The 19651-nt window shown below is 35.2% G+C and overlaps 1 long non-coding RNA gene across 1 annotated transcript; it reads left to right on the top strand.

Moving 5' to 3' along the window:
• The first annotated feature begins 471 nt into the window (after positions 1 to 471).
• LOC116462873 (uncharacterized) lies at positions 472 to 8542 on the top strand. The gene is made up of 4 exons (XR_004246499.1): positions 472 to 534; positions 4297 to 4407; positions 5251 to 5497; positions 8331 to 8542. It is a non-coding gene; the product is annotated as an uncharacterized LOC116462873 (long non-coding RNA).
• The last annotated feature ends 11109 nt before the right edge of the window (positions 8543 to 19651 follow it).

Genomic DNA, 19651 nt, shown 5'->3' with positions numbered 1-19651 from the left:
CCATTCGAACGTCAATCATTATTTCATATTTACACTGTTTATTTATAAATACTACCTAATCAATACTTTATGAACTTTAAAAAATTTCTTACAGGTGAACAAAATAAATGTAGACATATTTATTCTTGCTTACTTATATTATTTATCTGTGTTAGGCTGGCAGAGGTATGTTTATGAAGGGCATCATAAATTGCTAAATTTACTTAACAAATAATTAAGCTTACTTGTCAAATGACTCATAACACAATTTGATCAAGTTCCATGGCTAAAATTATGTTATGACAAAACACTACAATAAGGGGCTGGTTGGTTCTTAAATATGTTAGATTTTAAAGGAAAAAGACTTCTATTTTTATGGTATCCGTTGACTTTTCAAATCATTGTGATATCATCATTCTCCTTTCCACCTCCGTGAATTCATCCATGCCATTTCCTCTGCCTGAACTGTCCTCCCAACAAAATTCTGCTCACCCTTTAAAACATACCTCTGACAACTCCTTCTCTGGGCAAGTCCTATGAGCCTCTCCTCTCAAGGTACATAGCTACACTCAGCACTGCCACTCAGCACATACCTATCATAACATCTGCGTGGTTTTGGAATTACTTAATTTACATTCTCATTTCCCATATTATCCTGCCAGATTCTTGAGGGTAGTAATTGTCTCATTAGTCTACCAGATCAATGTTTGGCTTTAAAAAGGTGCTTTGTAAATATTAACATGGCTTCATCTTAAGGAAACTATATTGGTCTTTCCAAGTACGTGCCCATATGTGAAGCCCAGTGTCCTCTGGTCTGGTCAATATTTCCTCAATTACATTCTCTAAGATTATGGACTCTTATGGTGCTCTTCCCTTCTAGGGCCCATCAAGTTAAATTGGCATATTCTCCTGCTGTTTTGTCCACTGTATCCCACTGGTCGTTAGGTGGATTTGTGTTATTTTTGCACTTGTCTAAAAGTGCTTATTAAGTATAGTCCAGAGTTATATGGAGATTTTTTACCATTCAAGAGTGGATGCTGGTGGGTATACTGAGAGCCCAAAGGAAAATAGTAACATAAGATCTTTACTGTAAGCTGAAGTCAAAATTTCATTGGCAATGTTGATGCTCCTGTGTCTGCCAATATCTTTGTCAAATACCATATGATGTAAATTGTTTGATCATGGTGAGAGCGTTTAGGGGAAGGGGTAGAAACATGCTGAAATAGAAGAATATTACAAAATATTGCAGGTGGAGAACAATTTCTAAATTAAATTTGTCTATATTTTCTTTTTAGTTAGGCCTGATGCAAATACATTTTTCACGATTCTCCTGGAAATCATGTTGCTAATTAAAACTCCTGTGCTATTGGAAACCCAGAATTGTCCTTTTCACTTTATACTACACAAAACCCCAGGTGCAATAGCAATGCAAATGTTGTTCTGGGAGAGATAATAGTTTGTGGAATGAATGAGTGATCTAGTAAATTACTGCACTGCTAAAAATAGTAATTAACTGTGGATACACATGATAAATTTTATTTCTACCTCTCTCATTATATGCCTACATTTAGGATGGCATTTGTGACGCAGAGCAGATACTCAATGAATGTTTTTATTTAGGGAATAAAATCATTTGCCATTGTATATGTGCACTTTTTAAGTCCTCTCCCATTAGAAGAAAATCTCCATGAAGCCAGAAATCTATTTTGTAGCTTCTATTTTCTGGGAAGAATCTACTGAAGTACAGACCCACAGTGGGAGGCCAGTTATTCATTGACTGAGTGGATACTTGGATTTGAAAGAAAAGCATCAACGCTGGACCATGGCACAGGATGATAACAAATTCATCAATGTAACAATTTTGCTGATTTCTAATGGCTGCCTGCCTATCACAGTTCCAATCAGATTGATGGTGTAATGAGCTAAATTTGCACCAAAATAACCAGCTTGATTACTGAGTGGTTTTGTAAGCTAAATTGACAGGAATGTAGTCATTAAATCCATTGTTTATCAATTGCTTTTTATTTATTTAATTGGGATAGATTTCTTTTGAAGCCATTCGACAGATGCTTGATTATGTTAAGATTTATTTTGTCTTGAAATGCTCAATTAAAGGGTCACTGATTATATCAGTCAGGGTTCAACCAGGGAGCAGAAAAGTCAGACAGGTAGTCAGGAAGGGAGGGTCACAGGCAAGCTCAAAGCCACAAGCACAGGTTGAAGCTGTCATCCACACAGTCAGGAAGAGAAGCTCAGGAGCAGGACTGGAACGCCATGGGGATGGAGCAGGCTGCTATCCACAGGTGGAATCTCTTCCCCCTCCCAGGGAAGCCACAGTCTTGCCTTGGCACCTTTCAGCGGATTCAGTCCGAGCTATGCAGTTATCCAGGACAATCACCATGACTTAAAGGCAGCTAACTGGGGCCTTCATTACATCTGCATAATCCATTCACAGCAGCACCTACATTATTGTTTGACTGAATAACAGGATATGTAGCAGAGTCAAACTTACACATTAAAAAAGCCGTCACATCTTTCTCCACCAGGCCTAAGATTCCACTCTTCTACACGGAGACAGAAGGTCAGGGAACACTAGGAGAAGGATTTTGCCACACACACACACACACACACACACACACACACACACAAATCCATTTCATGAAGTGTTCTCTATTCCACACAGGCAGGGAGGATCCTACCAAAATAAGCAAGCCCCTAGCTCACTAAATATTATTTGTCCCCTGCAGACTGGAAACTCTCCTTCCTTGCCTAGCAGCAACAGGCAGCTCAAATGTGGAAACGACTCCTGCCCTCCAGGAAGGAGGTCTCAGCTGCCAGCAAGGACCAGTGGGAGCCCCAGTTGCTTGAGATGGTCATGTTTTTTCTAAAATTTATATGAAAAGATGTGGGCCCTAAAATAGCTAAAATCATAAATGATTAAAGTGGGAGGAATCACTCATTCAGTATCAGTGCCTACTCTACAGCTGCAGTGACCATTTAGCCACACCAGTTTTGGTACCCTCTGTCCATTATGCTCCCAAGCTGGCCAAAGAGAGAATTAAAAATAGCATATAAATCACTTCTGTTTTAGCAATTGACTAATGCTGTATTTTTTTATACAAATATAATATTAAATGACTTCCAAGTTTTGTTAAACGTAATTTACTAATTGTTTCTGAAGTGGTGTCACCTTTCAAGGACAATGTAGTCCTCTTTCCTTTATAATGTTATAATGAGACTTTTACAAATATGAAAAATATTTGCTGGTTTTTTAGGTGTGGCTCTGTGCTTCGTGATTTACCAGCACTGTCTTTAAGTCCTGCCACAGCTTATCGGCAGGTATTATTTATTCCATTTTACAGATGAAACTGGAGCTCAAGGTAGAAGTTAGATGAGTCAGAATTTGAATTAAGACATTTTGAGTAAAAACCTAAGCTCTGTCATTGTGCAGACTCCATGCCCCTTTCACCAAAAAAAAAAAAAAAAAAGTTATTAATTACATCTACAGTATTTTTCCTTTAAAAAATGTTACTTTGGGAAAATGCATTTGTTCATATATTTGAAACATTTTCAAACATCGAGCCCCCCTTTTAACAGGATTTTAGAGCCAGTATGCCAGCAGCAGGAATGCAAACACAAACAAACGAAAACAGTTATTACTTTATAGTCACATTTCATTTTTATAAAATATATTTCATCAACTTTGTAACTGGTCTTTTTCTCTAGTCTTCTTTCTAAATGTCATCTATTTCTCAAATCAAACTCTTTCATAACATTTATCTGTTTAAGCAGGCATGCTACTGATTCTGAATGCAGTTGTAAACAGGAATTCCAAAATTAATTTTAGTTATAGAGGCATTTTGAAATAAGTGGATAACTCTTGTGTTTTTTTTTTAAATTTATACTGAAAATATTACAGTATTTAATATATTTGGGAAAATAGAAAAACAAAACAATTTATGTATCATCACATCCCCTTAGTCCTAGAGTCAGGAAAATTGGCTTTTTATCTCAGTTCTGCTATTTAGTTGTAAGAAGTTCAGTCCCCACTTTCCTAATTGTAGACATTCATGCAATAATTATAATGCCAGACTTATGGGTTATTGTGGAATAAATGCGAATGTATGTGGCATGCTTTCATTGTTTGGACATCGCATCCTGGGATAGCCTATATTTCACACACATATTCTGTGTGGCTGCATTCATAATATGCACTGTTTTACGATGGGAGCTACTCATTTTCAAACATTTGTTATGAAGTTTTGTATAAAAAGTCACATGCATGGATGGATGTGAAAGAATTTTCATTTTGTTTAGTCTCACCAGGAATTTAAGAGTAATTCCCAAATTGCTTCTGGGCCTTGACTTTCTGTCATGCATTCAAATGACAAAACCTTTTCCTGGAAGAATGTGCTACACCTGCTGCAGGTATGACCACCACCTTTTTGGATTTATCTGCCACCTTTTGGCTTCTGAAGTTTGCTCATACTGAATAAATTCTGATCTAAGTTCTCTGCATTCCTGGAAAATGGTTCATAATTCAGTGAAACTGTTATAGGTAAAGATGAAACAGAGAATTTAAGTGACATGTAGTAGATCTTGTGTTTGGTTAAATTCAGAACTAGAATTTTATGTTCATAGAAACTTGTTTTTAGTGTCCTCCCATTTTCTCCCACCCCCCCATAAATGGACAGTGTTTAGATTGCTGTCATTTCATGAGATGAAGTGAGGGTGCTGCTGTTTTTCTGAGTCAGACCTCTGACCTTTCAGGGTGACGCTAAACACATTCTCATTTCACATTTACAGCAATACACTAGAGATTCTTTACTCTTGAATTGCTCTTTCAAACAGGACTTAATTCATTGTGTATTTTATAATGAATTTAATCAGTTACTTGAATAGCCAATATTCATTAGAAATAAATTATTAAATTAAAACACTATATTTGTATATTATGTCATCATGTACCACCTTCATTCCTGTTTGACCTTGACAAGGTAAATAAACCCATAAGGTACATATTATCGTTTCTAATGTGTTATGTAAATGAGTGAGCATAGGCTCAGGAAATTTGAGTGCTTAGCCCAGAGAAAGAAGGTGACAACACTGAATTTTAATCTCTGTGGCACAATTTTATGTTCCCTTTAATGTACCGTAATATCATGTAACCTCCAATTATGCAACATGAATGAGAAACTAAAGTCTTTTAATCTATTGTTTGATATATCTTATCACAGGCTTTTATATTTTCTCTCTTTTTGTGTCACACAGTCCAGTTATGCCCTTGATAAAATCAGTCAGAATTATTTGCTATACAAGAGTCATTCATTGATTTGTCCATCCTTATACCATCCAGGTATAAGCATTTCCTGAACATCTATTATGAGCAAGATACCATGTCAGATGCTAGATAAAAAGAACAGAGAAATAAAGTCTATTCTTAAAGGCAACACAGTCAAGGGAGGTATGGACAAGTGAATCAAGTGTGACAGTCACTGTGATGAGGGCTATGCTAAAGGTAAGCACAGGTGCTTGTGAGAATGCGTAAGAGAGAAAAGGAGAAAAATCTTAGTATCAATGTCAACTTTTTTTAAGACTGCTCAACTCACAAACTAAATTAAGCAAACAAAACAAAGTGAGCCTCACAAAAGGAGAAAAATCTTAATATCAATGTCGACTTTTTTTTGAAGACTGCTTAACTCAAACTAAATTAAGCAAACAAAACAAAGTGAGCCTCACAAAACTATAATCTAATTTGGCATAAATTACATTTAAGAGTAAATCATTGAATGGAAACCTGAGTTACTCTAAGTTTTCTGAAAATGAAGATCACAGAATACGTGATAGGGCTTATTCTGTAACTTCAAAGAAGAAAGACTTTGTATTGTGAATGTATGGGCTGTTGGTGCCAAGCAAGATAGCATAGGAAAGTGCAAATGTACAGGAATATTTATGCCAAATCCCGTTGCTGATACATGCCTTTTAAAATGAATCCTTCAGAAAAATTCCATATTGGCTCTAAGGAAAACTTCCCTTAAACTTTGTCTTTGGTGCACTTTCCATACACAACTATATTCTTTTGACAAGAAGATGAATGTTAATTTTTTTTATCATAACAATTTTTCTTATGCTTCATCTCCTGCTTGGAAACCTTTCTCTATATTTATCTAAATGTCCCCAACCCATAAAGCCTTAGTTTTAACAATCAACTAATATTGGGCAATTAGGTAATGTGCCAAGTACTTCAGTAGATGCTTGAATTAGAAAGGCAAGTAAGACAGTTTGGTCCTATTCCTCATAGAACTTTTCTTTTTTTGTGGTGGATTTAAACATGGCACTTATTTCACAGTTATCTGATTACAACTATGTTAAGTGCTGCAGAGAAGCTGAGGATATAATGAGAGGGTGCTAATATATAATTGAGAATTAGGGACTAATGCCATAAAAATAGTATTTGAACAGAGCTCTGAAATATAAATTCCGATTAACTGAATTGAGAAGAAAAAAATATGTGATGAGGTCCCAGGGGCAGGTGAGTCCCTTGGAAGAACTCATCGAAAGCTATTGCTGCCAAATCACAGAAAGGAGATGGTGGTGCTTGTGGCTTACTGTAGGTTATACCAAATAAGGTAGACGCACATTTCTACAAGATCTTCTTGATCAATATTAAGACTTTAAGGGTACTTATTGAAATTTAAGTTATTGATTATTTTAAACACATTTATATTTTATAGACATATACTTGTCTATGGAGGTAAATATGAATTGAAAGGTTGATGTCACAAGACCAGACAAGAGAATATTTCTGTAAGGCAAGAGAAAAAGTCTTATTCTAGGCTAGCATGTTACAGTGGAGATGGAAATAAATTGATAGAATTAAAACATATTAAACAAAAAAAGAAGTAAATATTTATTGATGGAATATGAGAATAAACAAGAGATGAGTGAAAAGCATCTAATCTCGTTGTTGGCTTGTGTGATTATGGTGGATAGAACACAGATAGCTAGAGAATATAAGGTTAGAGATAAAGATCATAAGTTGAGTTTTCAGCGTTGAGACTTTGATTACCTATATGAAAAGTCCAGATAGATGTGTTGAGTAGAATTTTGAAGTATGGAACTAAGAAAGCAAGTCTGAATTAGGGATACAAATGTGGGAACTGTAAGACAGAAATTTGAGCCATTAGGATGGAAAATGTACATATATGTACCATTTGTACATATATGGCAGGAAGGGAAGAATATCTTTAAACAGAAAACCTTGAGAAGTGCTTATACATTTATCAATCCAGTAGAGGAGATTAAATTGGCAAATACAATAAATTAGGTATTCCTTAGCCCAACCAACTCCACTCAATCCAGATAACTTAAACTGAACATGAGATAACTCTGCTAACATCTGCCCTTGACCTAAGTAAAGAACTCTTTTTCTTCATGAGCAAGGCTAATTCCAAGAACTGCCTCTCTCACACCATCCTGGAATTCTCCATCATCTCATCAAATTAAAATATTTGAATACACATGAAGTTCATATGAGAAAATATATTATTTACAATAAAGGGAGCCATGTTTCTCCTGTCTGAGAAATTCCCAAAAAGTACAAAACAAAGAAGATGAAATACCAGGGGAGTGAGCAACAAGTGGCTGGGGCTCAGACCCCTGGCAGTTCCTTGGCCAGAATCCCTGCCCCTGTTCTCCCCTGCCCCATACCCAAGGTAGGAAGGAAATGAAGCTCTCTGTCAGAGAAGGGAATTACAAATATAAAAACAGGTTAGGTGAAAAAAATGAATTCTGTGACATTGGAGTTAAGTTGAAGATATCAATATTAGCTCAGACTTAGGATAGAAGATAGATGATAGATGAGTAGATGGATAGATAGAGAGAGGCAAAGAGAGACAGAGAGAGAGAGAGAGAGAAGAAAGATAGGTGATAGATTTTCTAATTCTGTCAGTTTAGAGGGCCTAGAAGCAATGAAATCCCTATATCAATGAGCACATATAGTACCCAGATTTTAGCTTTCTAATATTCTCCACTAAAGGGAACAATTGATCTTTTTGAGAAATAGCAAATTCCAGACTGTGTCTGGGAAGTGTATATGAGTCTCGAATATCTTCTTATTCCAGAAAGTAGAAGATTGCTTAAAAAATGATGGGAACTTATTAGAAGGACAAAAGAACCTATTTAAATGACTTTTACTGGTCTAGTATGGGAGAAACTCATCATAACATAAGTAATGGTAGTAATGAACCATAATCTGTTGAATAAAATAATGCATTATTCTAATACTGACATACATATACATATATATGTATGTACATAAATACATAAGATAATAAAGTTCTTCCTTATAGGAGAAAGGCAATTAATAAATGTAGAAGAAGAAATGGAATTAGAAAATCACTATTTGGCCACCATCATGGTAATAATTGCTTGAGTCAAGAATCATCAGTGGATCATCCTAATGGGTGAAAGTTTAAGCACTAACAGGATATTTCATGGTCTCAAAGCCTCTTCCCATAAGATGTTTATAATAAAAAATAAAAAATAGAAACTTCAGAGCAAAGAAGTCTGACAGACACTGCCAAAATCAGTCAAGCCAATATCATGTGTTTCCTAATACAATGCACTAAGAGAGGCACAATATCACTTCTGCAGCATCCTTGCCAAAAACACCTAATGATAGTTTTATTATGATGAAACAATGAACCACTTTCAAACTGAGGACATTTTATGAAATAATTTGTCAGAACTCTAAAAAATTACCAAATAAATGAAATATAAAAAAGGGCTGTTAAGGACTTGGAGGACTGTTAGATTATAGAAAAGTAAAAAGACTTTACACCTAATGCAACAAATAAAGATTCAATATTTTTATAAAAAACATTGAACAACTAGCAAAAATTGTGATAATGTCTATATATAATGGCATTATATCAGTATTAAATTTTGATTTTAATTATTTTCCTCTAATCATGTGAAATTTCTATTTTAGAAAATATAGACTAAAGTGTTTTGGGATGAAGAGAATATGTATTGAAAAAATACGTGCATATATGAAGAAAAAAGAATGGTATAAACTGTTAGCTCTTGGAAAATGAGTAAACAGTAAGGTAATTATTTGTGCTATTCTAACTATTTTTCTACAAGTCTGAAATTATATAAAAATGATATTTAAAAGAAAAAAATATGAGATAGATTTTTATGTGTGTAGTTCCTGCTTATTGTAAACTTTTGAAATATAAAAGAATATGTAAAAAAACAAATAAATGACCATTATCTCACCACTAAAATATATTCATTGTTAAAACTTTAGTAATTACATTTCAGTCTTATATTCTCCACGGGAACACATACACACACCAATACACAATTTCAATACTTTACTTTCATTTGTTAATAAAAGCACATTTTCCTAGGTTTTAAAATATTCTTATACATTTTAATGAAAATATAATAGTCTATACTTCAAATATATTATAATTCATTGAATCACTCTCCCCTTTTTCATTATTTATGTAATATTATGCACTTATATGTAACACTATAATAAAAACACAATTGGGGATAAATTTTGTATGCATTTATTATTTCCCTAGAATTAGTTCTTAAGAGAAAAATTTCTAGGTGAGGTTATGTAAATATTTTTATTTCCTCTGAATATATGTCATGCCTCTCCAGTCGATTAATCATTTCTCTGCCTCTTCAGTCTCCTCAATCATATTTCTCCCCCTACTCCCTCTCAGCAAATAACGTTTGTACCTAATACATCACAGGGAAGAAAGAAAGTGTATCTTAGATTTTCTGCTAACCAGTCTAGGAATAGATTTGCATTTTTGCCCATTTTTCTCTTTCCTTCTGGTTACAATAATGGAGTTACCCTTCCACCTATCCAAATCAATCTGTTCACTAGATCTTTGCATCTCCTAACTTTATTTTTCAGGATCCTTAAATATTGACTATCCCTTCTATATTATTTATATTTACTTTAAATATTTAATATTGAAATATACTTAGTTGTCTTCCTATCTGACAAACAGAATATACTCTCTCTTCTTTTTCAAAGTCAAAATTATTTGAATATTATTTATTCTGTCTCCAATTTATCACCTTCCATTCCTCAATGTTGTTCAACCTGCTTTTGTCCAAATAACCATGTAATAATAGCTTTTCAAAGGTCATCTCCCCCTTGACCTTTAATCTAATGCAGATTTTTTGGACTCTAATTCACTTGCTTTCCAATAGTTTTCAACAGTATTAAACATATCTACCTGTCTTTTCAGTTTATATTCCCTTATCAGAATATTCCATCTGGATTCATAATTTTAATTATCACTTACCTACTGACAACTTCCAAATATTAGTTTTGTCTTAATTTCTCCATTTAGATGTATGTTCTATGCATGTAGGACAAGAATGTCTCAAACGCTTTCTATGTCTGTGGTGAGGTAACCTGAACACCTATGCATATCAGTCATTTTACATTGTAAATGCCTATTCATGGCCAGGATGAAGTTGGGTAAAGATTGAGTAGCTATTCTCCAAGTGATGTCTTAGGGATTCAGTCTCCTTCCAAAACGTGACTTACTCAGCAATTTTGAAGATCTAGGCTTCGATGAGTGGAAAAAAATTAGAGTGGGAGATCCCAAAGGACCTTGTAGGCACTAGAAATAGAAATGGTTTATCTACTCACATTCTGTTGGCCAGAAGTGGCAATGCCTAGATCCTAATGTGCTGGAAAATGCAGTTTTCTTAGCTGCTCAAAACGAAACCAAAATTTGATGAATGTATTATCTCAGCTCCTGTTCCCCAAATGGAGAAAAGGAAAACCCATTCCTTCCAGTTCTTCCAATGTTCCTCCTATCTTCCAATATTCTTCCAATGCTCCTATCTAAATAATTGGTAGGCTCTTTATAATTGGTACATTTTTAGCTTCATATTCATCTTCCTCCCCAGTTTAAAACCCTTTAATCATGTGCTTTAAGATAGATGACACATTTATAATTCTTAAGGTATCACACAACAACCTAAACAATCTGACCTTACTGGAGCATCATCTAACCCCCTATCATATGTCCTCCAGTTACCCTATACTTTGATAATCTTTCAATGTGCTATTTTGTTTTCTATATAATATTTGACTGTAGTATTCCCTTCTGGCAAAATTGTTTGCCTAGCCCTTATTACATAAATTATATATTTTTTTCTTTAGATTAGATCTCAAATATTGCTTTCTCAGGTAATTTTTCTTTGATCTCACAGTTTAGAGAAGATCCTCCTATTCTACACTTTCTCAGTTTGGTGTGTTTTTCTTTCTTTTACATGCCACAGTTATAATTTTGCATGTAACTGTATGGTTAATTGAAATATCTCTATCTGTTCCACATGTAGTAAGAAGATATTCAGAACAGAATAAATACCATTAATTTCCACATGTTATGCACAGGGCCTATCTCACAGCAGGACCTCAGTAACTATTTATTGAATGAGTAAATAGATTAATGAATACATGAGTCAAAGGCTTATTTTCTCTTATTGCAAAATGTTTCACAGGAAAGTCATCTTCAGTGAGTAGAGACTCATCACATACTATCACAAATATGAACATTAATTTTACTTTCCATTGAGATTCAGGCCATTTCTATTAAATTGTCTAAGCTTTTTTGTGGTAAGTATTTTCATGGCTGCAACAATTTATACTCACATTCTACGTAAGCAGTATAGAGAAATATACCCCTTCATTTTTCTTGAAGTTTATGAAAAATAGGAAGTTCTAATTGTTCTACCTTTTCCAATCCAAGAGAATTTGCATTTTTAATTTTAGTTCACTATTGATAGTCTCTCAACAAAAATGGAAACTAATTAACCAGTTGTATCTATCCTTCTCTAATTTGGAGAATGGTCTTTCATTTCCCGAGATCACATATACTTGCAAAACTAATTTGTACTGAGAGAGACATTAGTAATATGGTACACTAGGAAGCTCTAGGTCCTTGTTCCTACATAAAGAAGCTATCATGGAGCAATAGCTGTAAAAATGCCAGACAACCGAAAATAAGCCATGTTAACAATGAGACCAGAATTTCACATTATGTAGTAAAAACAAGATTTTTTTAAATCTTAGAAACAACATTTAAATATACAAATTTAAGGATATTTAAGGTTTTGCAAAGGTACATTTGGAATTGTGAGTTATGGTTTCCAACAAGCCCCTCAATCCTAATATATATCATATTATCTTATTGTACCCTTTATTTCTTTTTCAACAAATTTAATGAAATTAATTTAATTATTTTTTTTAATGTCAAGTAGACAACAACAGACTAACTAGAATAGCTTTGTGGGAGCTCTAGAAACCAGGCAAGGGTCTATAGCAGCTAAGTGAAGACCTAATAAAGAGAGAGAACACACACACACAACACAAACACACACACACTCACACACACAGCACACATACACTTACACACACACAACACATGCACGCACACACAACACACATGCGCACACACACACACAACATACACAACACACAACACACACACAACACACATGCACACAACACATACATACACATTCAAAACAGTGGGAAATTGTGTTGTGTTTTTGTTCACCCTACCACATTCTTTTTGCAATGCAATGTGGCTTGATGCAGTCAGGAGGAAACTGCCTAGTTGCCAGTTCCTCCTTAATGATGGAAGAGAATGAGTAAAATTAACTTGCAATGTTTGGCTTGACTGGGAGCTACCCAAGGAACTGATTTCAGTCTCACCTGACTTGGAACTAATGCAGGAATGGAGGCATGGTTTGGATATCATGTTGAAGGTGACAGAAAGCAGTGGCTGGTACTGTAGCATGTAAAAAGTGCAGTGGAACTGGAGACCTATGGGGATGTCTGACAGCAAGAGATTACAAGCAGAAAACTACATAGAAAATCCAAGGCCTTGAGAGAAGAGGAGGTTAGATTCTTGGGAAAGTTAGACATTTAAAAACAGCCATGTGTATGAATAAATTGAGTAAACAGCATACACATATGCTCAGGAAATGTGCATGCCCAGAAAGAACTAAAAGAACTTAAGCTTTCATGTTGAGTCAATTAGTGAAGGTCTTTCCCTTCATGGAGTCAATCTACAAAGACTGGGAGAGGTGGCTGATTTTACGAATGCCCGATTTTCTATAAAAGATCACAAGTCATACAAAGAATCAGAGGAACAAGTCCATTCAAAGAAAGAAAATAACTCTCCAGAAACCCACCCTGAAGAAACATAGGATTCAGATTTACTACACAAAAAAATTAAAAAATTAAAACAACTGTCCTGAATATACTAAAAGGGTTGAAGAGAAATATAAAGAACTAAAGTAAATCTGGATAATGATATGTGACAAAATGTGAATGTAAAAAAAAGAAATTATTAAAAAATTACTAAACAGCAATTTTGGACCTACAAAATACAATAACCGAATTCAAATGTTAACTACAGGAGTTCAACAACAGATTTGAATAGGTATAATACAAAATTAGCAAACTTAAAGACAGATCATTTGAAGTTATTGAATCTATGGAGGAAAAAAAACTAGAAAAGCAAGCAGAGACCAAGGAACATATGAAATGCCATCAATTGGGCCAATATATACATTATATATGTTCCAGAAAGAGAAGAGAGAAAGGGGTAGGTAGTTTATTTGAAGAAATAATGGCCTAAAGTATTCCCAATTTGAGCAAAGACAGAGACATACAAACACAAGAAGTTTAACCAACTACTAATAGAATAATTTCAAGGAGACCCACACCAAGACACATTATATTCAAACTGTTAAAAGTTAAAGACAAAGAGAGAAACTCAAAAATACTAAGAGAAAAGTGACTCATCACATCTCAGACTTCCTCAGTAAGATTATTAATGGATTTCTCCACAAGAAACCTTGCAGGCTGGCAACCAGTGGAATGATATACTTAAAGTGGTGAAAGAAACAGAAATAAAGCCAAAAACTGTTCACCAAGAGTATTATATCCTGCAAAATAATCTTTCAAAAATGAGAAATAAATTAAGGCATTTCCATGTAAACAAAAGCTAAGGGAGTTTATTACCACTAGAACTACTCTAGAAGAAATGATAAAGGAACTCCCTCAAGTTGAAATAAAATCATACTAGGCAGAAACTTGAAACACTACAAATTAAATATATGGACAAATATAAAAACCTATATTATTTTAATTTTGATTGGCAACTCCACTTTTTGTTTATAGAATTTTTTAAAAAATAAAGAATTATAAATCCATGTTAATAAGTACACAATAGGCTGGGCACGGTGGCTCAGGCCTGTAATCCCAGCACTTCGGGAGGCCGAGGCAGGTGGATTATGAGGTCAGGAGATCAAGACCATCCTGGCTAACATGGTGAAACCCCGTCTCTACTAAAAATGCAAAAAATTAGCTGGGTGTGGTGACGGGCGCCTGTAGTCCCAGCTACTTGGGAGGCTGAGGCAGGAGAATGGCGTGAACCTGGGAGGCGGAGGTTGCAGTGAGCTGAGATTGCGCCACTGCACTCCAGCCTGGGCTACAGAGTGAGACTCCATCTCAAAAAGTAAATAAATAAATAATCAGTACACAATATATAAAGATGTAACTTGTGGCATCAATAACATAAAGGGGGGGAATCTTTAGTTAAGTAGAGGGGAGGTAACTTTTATTTCCTGTACTCCTGCTGGTAAACTCATTCATGGCTTTCACAATTGTAGACCAAGCATTAATTTTTTTTTTCTAATATTCTTAGTAAGACCACTTTAATAAATTATTTTTAAGAAAGGTAAGGTGGATGGCTCTTACAGAGGAAGATTTAAAATAAGTAGATGAAATATTAACTGCTGTTAAAACTAAATCAGGATATCCCAGTATCATTTGATAAATACACTTGGTGAACTTCCCCATAATGAGAAATAAGTAGGTGCTAGAAGCCCACCAAAAGGTTCAGAATGTCTCTGAGGTGACTTTGTCCTTGGAAAGAGTAAGAAAAAGCATTCTAAAGGCCCTAATTTGATTCTAAGATTTTTTAATTGGCCCCACTTCTTTTTATATCAGCTTAGCACAGAAACTCCAAGGGCACTCTTACCTCTACAGCCTCATCTCAACTTCTTAAAGAGTGCCCCTAAAACTGGATAAACACAATATTATGTTTGAAGTTCCATGTTTATACCTGTCTCCTGAGATGTTATCATTCTCGGGAGATATATATATATATCACTTTTATTTCACTATTTTCCGTGTTTTCTGTCTTTTTCCTGACTCCTGCTTCTCCAACACCTTCCCTTCCAGCTCTGATTCCCACTCAACATTTGGCTTAACCACCCACCTCCCAAGTACACCTATATTTCCTGTCCATTCTCACCAACACTCTAGTTATTTATGTATAAACTGCTCTAAATCAGATAAGCCCAAATAATTTCCGTTGAAGTCTTTCTTGATCATATTCTCTCTTCCCTGACAGGCAGAATGAATTAATCATCTTCAAAGCACATCTGCATTCTGAAAAAAAAAAATGTCAATTTTAAAGCCAGCAATATGCATCATGCTAGAAAAAAGATGCAAGTATTTTGGGAAAACACAAGTGAGAAATGTAATGCTCACATCTATAGGAAATTAAGGTGTGCTACACAGTAGAACTCGACGAGGTCTGGGATGTGAAATGCATAGCATTTTGTCAGAGCTGATGAAATCCATGTTATCCTTTCGAAGCCTGCCAGTACAAAGACAGCTCAACACAAAAAGTCTTGCCTAGCTTGACAATCAAATAGAACCTTACACAGAAGCTGCATAATCACAGGGTTGAAAAAATTGGAATATGTTCTTTCAATCAGTACCACAAAAAACTCTATTTAAACAAATAGAAATATATTTGGAAAGAAATAGAAACAAAATATTTTAAAATGACACAGCCCAAAACAGCTGGATCATTTCAGCGTGGATGATCCTATTTTCTTGCCACAGCAATATAATTTATAATTTTGTTAAATACCTTTTGTTTATTTAAAGAATCCAGACAGATTGCTGATTTTTGTTTCAATTGTAATAACAATTTCAGCAGACAAATGGCCACTTAAAGCCACACTTTCATGGGATACAATTTGTTTTTCTTCCTTTCAGACTGCTACCATATTAAATATATTTTTCCCACACCTGTTTGTTCAAGGACATTTAAAGAGCACTGATACATATTCAAATTGATGTACTTTCATAATGTACTTATGATGGTATCTGAGTCCATTTGTGTTTCTATAAAGGAACATCTGGTAATTTATAAAGAAAAGAGATCTATTTGGCTCATGGTTCTGAAGGCTGTGCAAAAAGCATGGTGCCAGCATCTGCTTCTGGTGAGGGACTCTGGCTGCTTCCACTCATGGTGGAAGGTGAAGAGGAAGCCTTGCAGATCACATGGCAAGAGAGGAAGCAAGACAGAAGGAGGTACTAGGCTCTTTTAAACAACCAGCTTTTGTGGGAACTAATAGAGCAAGAATTCACTCATCACCATGAAGATATCACCAAGCAACTCATGAAGGATCCACCTTCATGACCCAAACACCTCTCAGTAGGTCTCACCTCTGATATTGGAGATCAGATTTCAAACTGGGATTTGGCAGGGCCAAACAAATCAAACTAGCAGATGGCCATGCTCAGCTAATCATAGAAGAAAAGCAGAATGGCCACATCTACAAGGCATTATATTAAATAATATGTGTAGCACTAAGATGAGCCAGATGCCAACTCCTTCCTCCTATGCTTATCCCCTGAGAGAGACGTCTGGAACCAGCAACCAATTTATGCATTAATTCATTCACCCATGCAACTCCTTCTTCCAAAATTAATTATAAATATCAAGGAGAAGATTGTTGTTGATCTACAGGGCAATGTTAATAAAACTGAAGAAGTAGGATGTTATCATTATTTTGGAGGTAGAATCATAGGTTCATGTAGCTGATTACATTTGGAACTCAAAGGCAAGGGTCAAGCCAAATAGAACTGAAGTTTTGTAACCCTGAGCCAAGGTACTGGCCAGTTGAATAATTAGATGGACGACAATGTGTTAATATGTTTTGGTAGGGGGTTGATATGTTTGTTTCTGAAGGTATTAAGGTTAAGACATCAATGAAATAGCTTAGTAATGAAAATATAGAGCATTACAAGAAATAGCCTACTTCAGGCAAGCCACAATAATGCTCCAGAGTGTCCCTAAAACATGCAAGGCCTTTTCAAATATCCACAACTTTTGCAAATGTTTTTCACACTAAGACAGATGACCTTTGAGGCTCTTCCTATCAGACAAAGCATGAGGCATTTCTCAAAGTTCCAGAAACACATCCCATATTTCTTTTTTTATATTTAATTTTTGTGGGTACATAGTTGGTGTATATATTTATGAGGTATATGAGATATTTTAATATAGGCATGCAATGCATAATAATCACATCAGAGTAAATGGGGTATCCATCACTTCTAGCATTTATCCTTTGTAGTACACACCATCCAATTATACTTTTTTAGTTATTTTAAAATGTACAATTAAATTATTATTGACCATAGCCACGCTGTTGTGCTATCAAATACTAGGTCTTACTCACACTTTCTATTTTTTTGTGTATACCCATTAACCATTCCTACTTCCTCCCCACATCTCTCAGTACACTCCAGCCTCTGGTAACCATCCTTCTTACCCTCTATCTCAGTGAGTTGAGTTGTTTTAATTTTTGGCTCCTACAAATAAGTGAGAGCATGCAAAGTTCGTCATTCTGAGCTAGGCTTATTTCACTTAGCATAATGTCCTCCAGTTCATTCAATCCATGTTGTTGCAAATGACAGGCTATCACATTTTGTTTATTGCTGAATACCACTCTCTTGTGTATATGTACCACATTTTCTTTATCTATTCATTTATTGATGGGCAATTCGTTTTCTCCAAAATCTCAGTTACTGTGAATAGTGCTGCAATAAACATAGGAGTGCAGATGTCTCTTTGATACACTTTATTTCTTTTGGGTATATACATAGAAGTGAGATTGCTGGATAATATAATGGTTCTAGTCTAGCTCTTTGAGGAACCTCCGAAGTGTTTCCCATAGTGGTGGTACTAATTTGCATTCCACAGTGTATGAAGGTTCCCTTTTCTCCACATTTGTTATTGCCTGTCTTTTGGATATAAGCCATTTTAACTGGGCTGAGATGATGTCTCATTATAGTTTATATCTGCATTTCTCTGATGATCAGTAATGTTAAGCACCTTTTCATATACCTGATAATCATTTGTATGTCTTCTTTTGAGAAATGTCTATTCAGATACTTTGCCCATTTTTAAATCAGATTATTAGATTTTTTCTATAGAGTTGTTTGAGCTCCTTTTATATGCTGGTTATTAATACCTTGTCACATGTGTAGCTTGTAAATATTTTCTCCAATTCTGTGGGTTGTCTCTTCACCTTGTTGATTCCTTCCTTTGCTGTGTGGAAGATTATTGTATTAGTCAGGGTTCTCCAGAGGGGCAGAACTAGTGGAATAGATATACACATATATAAAAGGAGTTTATTAAGTATTAACTCACAGATCACAAAGTTCCACAATAGGCTGTCTACAGGCTGAGGAGTAAGGAGAGCCAGTCTGAGTTCTAAAACTGAAGAACTGGGAGTCCAATGTTCAAGGGCAAGAAGCATTCAGCACAGGAGAAACATGTAGGCTGGGAGGCTAGGTGAGTCTCTCTTTTCACATTTTTCTGCCTGCTTTTTATTCTAGCCATGCTGGCAGCTAATTAAATTGTGCCCACCCCAATTAACACTTGATGACTCAAATGTTAATCTCCTTTGGCAACAGCCTCACAGGTATACTCAGGATTACTACTTTGTATTTTTCAATCTAATCAAGTTGATATTCAGTATTACCCATCACAAGTCCACCTCTTTTCAACTTTAACCCATACACATCTCCTGAGACCATATATAATCTTCAAATAAAGATAATAATAAGGTCATAATTACCTCTAACATAACACAACTATCCTTCATACAACCAGAAATACACAAATCCCCAAACTAAGTACTATTACAAAAAATTAACATTACTTAAATGCTGATGTGTAGTCAATAAATCTTATGTCACATGATAAATGAGAAAGGAAATAAAACCAAGATATTTTCTTAGTATAAGTGTATGAATTCACAAACATGTTTTTAACAAAAGAAGGCAAAAATACTCATGACAAATACAATCCTTGTTTCTGCAGCAGGTCACATGGTCATAGCTACTGTTGACTACCTTCTATTACCCATTCTGAATCACGTTTGCCGCAGCAAGCACCTCAGCAGGTCATGTTTTTTGTTTGTTTGTTTCCTGGTGGAGTGACCCAAAACTTCATTCCTAACACATCTGGGTCATTTGTAGTCCTCCCTGGATTTGGCTGTTGTAGTTTCCCATTGACCTTAACCACAGGGCATGGTAATACTAAGAGACTTCCCAATGGATCTCCTGTATTCCATGCTTACTCTTCCTTACCTCCGTTGCACAGTGGTAGACTGATTTCATCTTGATAGTCCAGGTCAATCACCCCCACCAACACTGTAACTCCCATTTTAGCCTGTTGAGTTAAAGGTAGGAGGAGGCCAAAATGTCCATGTGGCAATCTTAACTTTCAGTTTAATG

The sequence above is a fragment of the Hylobates moloch genome, unplaced genomic scaffold, assembly GCF_009828535.3.
Source record: "Hylobates moloch isolate HMO894 unplaced genomic scaffold, HMol_V3 SCAFFOLD_24, whole genome shotgun sequence".
NCBI lineage: Eukaryota > Metazoa > Chordata > Mammalia > Primates > Hylobatidae > Hylobates > Hylobates moloch.
Note: the sequence above shows the minus strand (reverse complement) of the source record. Positions and strands in the feature narration are given on the sequence as shown.